The sequence below is a fragment of the Cynocephalus volans genome, chromosome 3 (genome assembly GCF_027409185.1).
Source record: "Cynocephalus volans isolate mCynVol1 chromosome 3, mCynVol1.pri, whole genome shotgun sequence".
In the NCBI taxonomy this organism is placed as follows: domain Eukaryota; kingdom Metazoa; phylum Chordata; class Mammalia; order Dermoptera; family Cynocephalidae; genus Cynocephalus; species Cynocephalus volans.
The window spans coordinates 165,832,001-165,842,683 of record NC_084462.1 but is presented as its reverse complement, the minus strand read 5'-3'; positions in this window follow the sequence as shown (position 1 = coordinate 165,842,683).

Here is a 10,683-nt window from a genome sequence, read left to right as displayed (position 1 = left end):
TTTGATTACAGCGTCTATACACTTATTGTCCATTCAATAATACAATAACTTGGAATAGGATAGGATCAAAGATTCACAAAACATATCTCCTGTTTCAAAAGTTTAACATATGTTGGGGCATATAACTTGCTTCTGTTATATAAAAAGACCTGAGAGACCATACTAATCAATATGAGACAGAAGAGATAGGATATAATGGAAAAAATAACAGCAATGAAATGCTATAGAGAAAAGGCAATTCAAAATTCTCTGAAAACTTCATAAAAACAAGTTTTAAGTATAGGAAACACAAAAATAGAATTTAATTTCAGTATGTTTTCTCATAATATAGGTTTTTCATTATGCCACAAAAAAACTCAAAAGCAGAAAGTCAAGAATGTGAATTATTTTTAGACAATCTTTATTAATAAAATTTAATGAGATGCCTACATTTCATATGTCTCCACTAATTTTGGCAACATTTTCACCTGTGGCTGTGAAAAGGAGTCTCAGATATACTGTTACAAAATTGCATGCAAAACCTACAAATTGAGAATGAGTCAGACTTAAATTTCATGAGAATTGTGGCCATGCATAATGGAAGATTCAGAATAATATACAATACTTGGTAAATCTTCAGATACAACAATCTTCCCTTGATTTATACAATATTTACATTTCTTGGTTATTTGGTTTGTTTTCAGCTTTCCAGAAATACTCATTTTGAACTTATATGTAAAAATTGAGTTTTAGTCTATAAGTTTAGGGTATAAACATGAATTTTGGCTGTATTAAGGACATTTAAGAGCTCTCAGAATATGGAAAACACATTTTTACAGAACAATCCCAATCATTGCAGGATTTCTAAATTTTCTGGCCCAGCTTACAAAACTAGTATTGGTCACTCCCCAAATATTGTGATAACTAAAAACAATCGCCATAAATTTTCAACATCCATCCTAGCAGGTGGTATCTCCCTCACTGAGAATCACTGATTGAAAGCTTTGCATACCGAGGTACCTACAGCAAATTTCACAGCTTAAATGGTGTAATTATGTAAGCCAATAAATTCCTCTTTTCTTGACAATGTACATTAGCCTGGCGATGTATTTTTTTTTAAAGAATAGATAATTTGCATTAAAATAAAGCATAAGTGAGTTTGCATTTGCTTCTGCCATTTTTCCCAATTAGCATTCTATGAGAACAACAGCAGGTAGATATGGGTAACGTGAAAATTTTTCTTTCAATTTTACTGCAAAACGTATGGATTTAATAATAATGTTATACAGTATCTAACCTGGAAATGAAATCTGAACAGATCATGTATATCAAGCAATCAGACCACGTACTAGGGAATACACTCAGATATTTACATTCTGGTTACAAAAAAGAGCACAAGTATGTGAACAGAAATTCATTTTCAAAATCCTAGCAAAAGATACAATGAGTTTTGTGTAGTATACTATAGATGAGAGTGCTGAGTCAAAGCTGGGTTAGTCCTTATAAAATGCCATCTCTAATTAATGTAGACTATTTTAGATACAGTAAGAAAGAAAGAAGGACATGACTTTATTTATGAAAATATAATGTACAACTCTTTAGCAAACTACATTTTTAACTCTAAAGATGAGACTGATTTTATTTGAATTAGGGTTTTTCATTGGAAATATTTTGTTACATGTTGGGAAAAGAAGTCTGTTAAGATAATAGGAAAAATAATAGCATAGCCAAGCATAGCATAGCATAGAATAGAGTGATGATTGATAGACATGTATGCATGTGAGTATACACATTATATATGTACATACCTATACACACACACACACACACACACACACACACACACACACACACACACACACACACATATAATAAGAGTTAAGGAATGAGAACAAGTCAACCAACTGTGGGCAACTTCAAAGGCCCAAATCAGAGCTTACCAAATTATGATAATGGTTAGCATTTACCAGGTATCCATATGTACTGTGCACTATTCCAATCACTTACACATATTAATATAATACTCACAGCAATAACTTTATGATACAGATATTCTTACATCAACATTCTCATTTTACAGCTAGGAAAACTCTAAGATGAAGGCTTAAGAAGAAAGACCTGAATCCAAGCATTTTGGTTCCAGAGTGTCCTCTTAAACACTATACTCTATGGCCTCCTTCTACTATTCCACCAAACATTAGTTCTGAGAGTTTTTCCACATATTTGTGATAAACAGCATCCATGAAATATAGGTTCAAGTGAGAATGCCCCTACTGCCTTGAAGTTCATACTCATGAAGTTTTCCATTTTACTGATTCCTATTTCTCCTGGGCAGATAATTAAGAAATGCTGATTTGAAATACATTCAGACATGCCTATGGGATGCTTTTAACTCAAATCTTCACAAGTATAACATGGTGAGCATATGGTCTCATGATATTAGGAGCTGGTGTTTTATTTTTTTTTTCCTAAAAATAACCGGTGTTTTAGACATTACCAGAATTTTCATTATTTCCAGGTCTCTCTACATCGAACACAGAAAGATTATAGTTCCCTGACCTGGTAAATTCAGGTATACATGTATGAATTTTGTGGTCAATTAAATTTGAGCAGAAAAGATTGATGTGTGCTGTTATCAATGGAAACTTTATAGCTGGTATATGATGTATCGATGCATTTTCCACCACTTTAGAGATCATGGAAACACATATAGCCATGGAGGAGCAACTTAATCAATCTGGAAAGTCACAAAATCACACAGAAGTCAGTTAGGACAAACAGTCATCCAGACTCTCAGAAGACCTTGCATAAGCAAGAAATAAACTTTTCCAATGAAAAGTCATTGAGCTTTGGGTATTGTTTGTTACCACAAAATACCCTGGCCTCTTCTGACTGATGCAAGTTGAGAAAACAATACCGCAGTCATTTTAGACTTGAGAAAATTAAGTTAAGAGAGAAAGGAGAAATGAGAGACACACAATGATGACGGGGATGGATACATCGGTATTTGGTAACCACAACCAAATGCACGATTTCAGATATAAGAATTGCACCAGGAAGGAATGGAGTAAGATGTCTGACTAGAATGATGCATTGCTCATTTCTCCCACAAAGACCAAGAATACATAGAATACACAACTACACTTGGGTGAAAAAGGTGAAGGGAGAGATATGGAACATATCAAAAGAGCAGCAGAGATGCTGATGAGTGAAGAAACTCAGGACAGTTAGATAGAGTACAGGAGAAAATTCCAGTCACCACCACCCCATCCCCAAATGGGGAGAAGCAAGGACTCAGGAGAAGTCTCTGCCTGCAGGAAAGATGTAAGTTAATACAGCCCTGCAATCCAATGACTCAACCTACAGGAGAATACACCACCTTTGTGACTGCACACTGTGTGGTGGGAAATACTAGTAAAGCCCATGTAACTACAATGACCAAGGGAGGGACGCACTTAGAGTGGCCCCTTTACCCCAGGTCCCAGGCTGCTACCTATTGATCTCAGCTTGAGATCGGTCCCAACATCCAAGGGTATTATTTTGATTTGACCCTGGTAGCAGTTCTACACCCCTGAGGCCACATCGTTGCACTGGGTTGCCTATACAAATTCACTGTCCTGTGCCTTGGGAAAGGAGATCTAGTGCAGAAAGTGTGCCACCCTCAGGACAAAGAGGGTTTGTTCACACACTTAACATAGCCTGAAAGCCACCTACCTAATCATGGCCTTTAGCCACTGCCAGCAACTTTTCCTTCTCTGGTTAAATGCCCTCATAATTCTCACAGCCACAACGAGGTGCTAGAGGACTCATATGCCTCTCTTGGGCACAGAATCACACCTATAGCACCACTGAGCCCATCCAGGGCTGCCCACCCCAGTAGGGGAGCTTCAGAGAAACCCAAAATCTCTCTTGGGGGCACAGCAGCCCACCATACCCAGTACTTCTCAGGGTCAAAGGGGCCTTCTCACAACCACAGTGGCTTCTCTCAGAGTGGCCACTGTAGCTAAACAGCTAAAGAGGGCCCCAGCATCACACTTGGGAGTGAAGGCTCCCACCAAACACAGTAACACCTTGCCCAGAGTAGCCCACTTCAACAGTGGTGCTGCAGGGCAACTCAGTGACCCTCTTGAGGGTACAGGGCCCCACAAATGATTCCAGTGACCTAACTCAGTGTTGTACACTTTAATGCAGTGTCACAGAGTACCCCAACACCTTTGCTTGGGGTACAAGGATCTACACAGAACCCCAGTAGCAACATTGGGTCACCCACTCTAGCTGAGGAGCTGCTGAGCAACTAACTCATTGTCCCATCCAAATCCCCAAACCCTAATCCCAACCCTAGAAACCATTCCCAGAGTCATCCATTCAAGTGGAAGAACTTCAAACACTCCCATGAACCTATCAAGGTCATGGGACACTAGGTGGAGTACCACCAAGTCTTCCCAAGGTCACTCATCTCAGCAAAGGAGGGACAGGGTATGCCAGCTGTTCTCTCAAGAGCTTGAGGTCTCATCCACAACCTCAGTGACTCAACAGTGTCACTCATTTCCGCAAGGAACTACTGAGTGTCCCCATGCCTAGCCCATGGAGGTACTCACACACAATTCTGATGGTGAATACAACTGAAGTAACCACACAGAGATTACACTGCTGCATCTACCTAGAACCAAAACTACACCCTACCCAAGGATCAATATAAAACACATCTACAGGAGGGAATCTCTCTCCTCAAAAGCCACTCCAGAGTATTAGAAAAAACAACTGCTCCACCAGATGCCCAAAGAAGTGATACTAGAAATACAAAAAACAAAAAAAAAGAAAAAAGAAAGAAAATGAAAATATGACACTTCCAAAATGAATACAATAATTCTCTAGCACTAGGCCCTAATCTGAAGGAACCTTCCAAAATGACTAAAAAGGAATTCCAAGCAATGATCTTAAGGAAACTCAATAAGACACAAGAAAACTCAAAGAGACAACACAACAAAATGAAAAAACAAACAAAAAACAAACAAACAAACAAACAAACAAACAAAAATAAATAAATAAATAAAAAATAAAATAAAAAATAAAATAAAACAACAACAACAACAAAAGCAATCCAGAATCTGAAGGAGGAATTGTATAAAGAGATAGATACCTTAAAAAAGAATGTAGCAGAAGTCTTGAAACTGAAGGAGTCATTCAATGAAATAAAAACTACAACCAAGAGCTCAAGAAACAGGTTAGAGTAAGTAGAAGAAAGAATTTGTGATCTGGAAGACAGTCTTTTTGAAATAACTCAGGCAGACAAAAAAAAAAAAAATTAAAAATGAAGAAAACCTATGAGAGCTACCAGGCAACCTTAAGCATAGGAACATCTGAAATAGCGGAGGAGAAAAGAAAAGGCAATAAAAACCTGTTCAATGAAATAATAGTGGAAAATTTCCAAGATATTGTGAAAGATAGACTTCCAGATCCAAGAGGCTCAGGTTCCCCAAAAAGATTCAATTCAGGAAGGTCCTCTCCAAGACACATTGTAGTCAAACTGTCAAAACTCAAAGACAAAAAGAGAATCCTAAAAACAGCAAGAGAAAAGCAACAAGTCACCTATAAGGAGTCCCCTAAGAGACTAACAGCAGATTTCTCAGCAGAAACCTTACTGGCAGGAGAGAATGGAGTGATATATTCAAAGTGCTAAATGAAAAAAGAAAAAAATAAAAATAAAAGACCAGCCAAAAAATATAAGCTATACTTCAAAAATGAAGGGAAAATAGGGTATTTTCCAGACAAACAAAAACTTCAGCTATTCACCACTGCAACCAGCCTTACAAGAAATCCTCAAGGGAGTCCTACATCTGGAATTCAAAAAATGATAGTCACCATCATGAACACATGAGAAAGAATAAAACTCACTCAGATAGCAGATATGCAAACAAGAAATAGAAAGAAACTATATTTTATCACTAGAAAAAACAACAAACACCAAAAACACACAAAAGGGAAAGAAAGGAACAGCAGATATACAAAACAACCATAAAAAGTCAATAAAATGTCAGGAATAAACAATACCTTTCAATAAGAACCATAAATGTAAATGGATTGAATTCCCCACCCAACAGACAGAGATGGGCTCAATGGATTAAAAACCTAGACTCAACCCTATTTTGTCTACAAGAAACTCACTTCACCTGTAAAGGCTCACATAGGGATGGAAACAGATATACCATGCAAATGGAAACCAAAAATGAATGGGAGTAGCTATTCTTATATCAAATAAAATAGACTTTAAATCAATCACTATAAAAAAAGACAAAGAAGGTTATTATATAATGATAAAGAGATCTCTCCAGCAATGGTATATATCAATTATAAATATATATGCACCCAACTTCAGAGAACCCAGATATATAAGGCAAACATTATCAGACATAAAGAGAGAGATAGATCCGAATACAATAATAGTTGGGAACCTCAACACTCCTCTGTCAACATTGGACAGATCATCTAGGCAACAGATCAACAGAGAAACACAGGATTCAAACTACACTATAGACCAATTGGGCTTGAAAGATATCTACAGAACATTTCACCCAACAACTACAGAATATACATTCTTCTCATCAGCACATGGGACATTCTCCCATGTTAAGTCACAAATCAAGCCTCAGTAAAGTTTTAAAAATTAAAATCATTTTGAATATTTTTTCAGACCACAATGCAACAAAACTAGAAATCAATAACTGGAGAAACTTTGGAAACTGTACAAATACATGGAAATTAAGTAACATGCTCCTGAATGACCTGCGAGTCAAAGAAGAGATTAAACAGGTAATCAAAAAAATCTCCTGAAACAAATGAAAATAAAAGCACATCAGATCAAAACCTACAGGATACTGCAAAAGCAGTACTAAGAGGGAAGTTTATTGCAATAAATTCCTACACCAAAAGAATAGAGACACTTCAAATAAACAACCTAACATCATTCCTCAAAGAACTAGAAAAACAAGAATAATCCAATCCCAAAATTAGTAGATGGAAGGAAATAATAAAGATCAGAGCAGAAGTAAATGAAATAGAGACCAAAAAAACATACAAAAGATCAATAATCCCATTTAGAATAGCTACCAAAAATTAAAATACCTAACAAAATAAATACAATAAAATTATCCTGACTTGGTCACCATATGTTGTATACAAGTATTGATATTCAACTCGGTATCCCATAAATATATATAATCCATTATGTTTCAATAAAATTAAAAAATAAATAAAGGATAAAAAAGAGAGAAATGAGCTACTCAAAATATCTTGGCTAATTAATCACAGAAGCATAATTTGATCCATTTCTTCTGATTTTATTTCCTATGAAACCATCCTATTTCTCATCCCTTATTATATTGATTCTTGCTATTAACAGAGAGAATTATATGAAATAATAAAGGTAGTTCATCATGGATGAGCTACAGGAGATGGCCAAAAATCAAAATAGCCAAAATAAGCTATTTAATACATTAATTTATTCAGAGATAATGAGTGTACCTATCTAGGACCTATCTCTTTTGCCTCTACACAGAAAAAAATATTGAATACTTTGAGCTGGGTTATACAATTTACCCCTAGTATTTGCATGTCACATAAAAATAGTTTTGAAATAGAAAACAATAATAATTCTCTGCTAAGAACTAACTTACCTTTTCTATAGGTTTGGCAAATGCAGCGTTAACACATTCTTTAGTGTTACATTTGAGGTTTAGGGCTGACAATTATCAAGAAAGCAGGTGGAACTGCTGAAGGACTCAACGTGAAGATCACTTTGTTCCCTTTCCCCTAATTCTGGCAGAAAGTGAACCTCACACCAGCAATAAAAACAATAAGGCAAAAATTTCTTCCTTTCACCTCTCTCAGCTCTTGGCTCCAACACCAGTCCAATTCTTCCTTTTTACATGTCTCTTTTATGCATGTGCATTGAATAAGTACTACCTTAGTTCTCACTTACCAATGTGTTGTTTACTGTGTTTAAACGTGTCCTTAATTGACTACCTTATACCTTACTTCCTGTTGGTGGGTTTATTTTCTGCTTATTTCTTCCTGAGTATGTGATAAGTTTCTAAAATTTTAGTCATTCATTAATTGCCTTCACTATTTTTGCCATATTTACTTAGTAAATTTTTACTTAATCTATGTTTTAGACTCACTGTTTGCTGGGTTTTTTTTGTTTTTTGTTTTTTTTTAACAAAGCATTATTCCAAGGTAGTCTCGTGTTTGATGTGCTGGTTACATGTTTTCTTAATGCACACACAAAAAATGTACATAAAACCATGGAAATAAAAAGTGTTCAGATACCACCTACACTTCTTTTGAGTACCACATGTGGTATCACACACTGTGAACACTGAAATACAATACATTACACGGTGTCATTTACACAGCAGGCATTTAAAAAGCTATTCAAGCTTATTTACAGTCTATAAACTTCAAAAATTATTTCTTTACAACTTCTACCTACGTTGATTTCACATGTTTTGAGATAAAGTTATTTTACAAGTTATAAGATTTTTTATGCCAGTAAATGACAGTTATAATCTATCTGAAATATAAAGTTAGATATTTACTAAGTAAAAACCATATATTTGCAGATTTTAATTTTTAACTAAAATATTTAATGCATGTTCAAAGAAGCATTATTCACAATAGCCAAAAGAGGGGAAAAAATAAACGTCCACCAACGGATAAATGGTTAAACAAAATGTTGATAATACATACAACGGAATATTACTCATATGTTTAAACAAGTTGATATACGTACAATGGAATATAATATTAATATTAAAAAGGAATAAAATTCTGATACATGCTACACATGGATGAAACATGATTACGTTACGCTAAGTGATAGAAGCCACACAAAAGGACAAAGACTATGATTCAATTTATAGAGGTACTGAGAAAAGTCAAAATTCATGGAGACGGAAAGTTGAGCAGCGGTTACCAGGGGGCGATGAGGAGCTATTGTTTAGTGAGAACAGACTTTCTGTTTCGAATAATGAAAATATTCTGGAGTTGAATATGGTAATGGTAGTACAGCAATATGAATGTACTTAAAGTCACTGAACTGTACACTTAAAAATGGCTAAAATGGTAAATTTTATGTTGTGCACCTTTTACTACAATAAAAAAATAAAATTATATACGTATATAGTGCTTAATACCATGTTACAATGTGATGAATATCAGTGACTTTAAATTGACAGCTAATAAACAAACCAACACACATGTGTGTGTTGCTTTCCACAGCAATGCATAACTGCTTTTATTCACAGCTTTTAATGATTATTTTTATTTATTCCAAACTATTGATATATCCTTTCCTAATTTTCCCTGAATAATATATTGTAGTTAAATCTATTTTGGAAGCAAGAAGTAATATAAAACTTTGTACTTTCTCAAACCTTTTGATTATAGATAAATTCGTTTCAAGAATTATTTTCTATAGCTAATATTTTAAATATCCTGTTACTGAAAACCCTGCATTCAGGGTTGTACATCTAACCATCAAAATCCCTCAAAGAAGTAACTTTGTCCTTGCTGTGAGAATACCTTGCTGAACTCTTTTAGCGGTACCTGTTGAACACACTCCTTGAAACCTGTTCTTCATTCAAAGCAGAGTATATATTCCATGTAAAGAGAACGCATCCTTTCTCTAGAATAAAGGGCCACCACTCCACAAACTAGCTTTCCTCTTGCTGAGTTGCTGGCCATTGCCTATATTCATTGACTTCAGGTCCAGGAGTCTGTTGGCTTTACTGACATTCATATGTGCTGGACATATATAGTTTATTCTTTCTTAGAATTTATTTCTCCTTCTGGGAATAAGATCCACATTTCCCTTTGGAATTCCAACCCCATCTCCCACTGCCTATTCATCTTCATTCCATTTGTGTGTGAAAACCGCACCCCAAGATCCAGGGCAAACATGTCACTCATAGCTGGCCAATAAGCATGTTCCATCCTCCTGTCCACTGCACTGATTTCAGTCAACTAAATTTATTCAATAAATTAATTTCAAAAATGCATTAAAGTTAAATCAGGAGAAATTTGTTGAACTAATTGAAAATAGAAGCTCTGTTTCCAATGGAGTTGCCAAGCTAGTATGCTTCAAGCCGGACATACTAGGATCACATTAATACCATTATTGATCAAAGCCTTCCTGAGACTGAAGCCAAAAAGCACAAAAGCAGAGTCAGAAGATAGAGAAGGTTTTCAGATGACTTCCTTTCAACACCTGGATCAGCTTCACCTTGACCTTCAAAATCTGCTTTCAAACAGTTCAATTATTTCAAGCAATACATTTTTCCACTACCTTTGCTTAAATCAATTTGAGATGAGTTTATATCTATTGCCACAAAAAGAGTTCAATTATATATTAGCACAGTATTCCTCAGAAGCATTCTCCATGATGACAGCATGAATCAGAATCACTGTGGATTCTTTAAAATTTGCAGATCTTTGTGCCCCACCATTGACTTACTGAACCTGAATTTCTGAGAAATGAGGACTGAGTTATCCTGATAACATGAGTTATCATTCAAATGTCTAATAGTCACTGATCTAGAATCTGTTTGCTCTTTCCATTTTCTTGAACCACTAGGACCCCAAAGTCTACTTCCATGCTTCATTCAAACTAATTTCATGTTCCTCTCATCTTTCTTCCCACCATTTGAA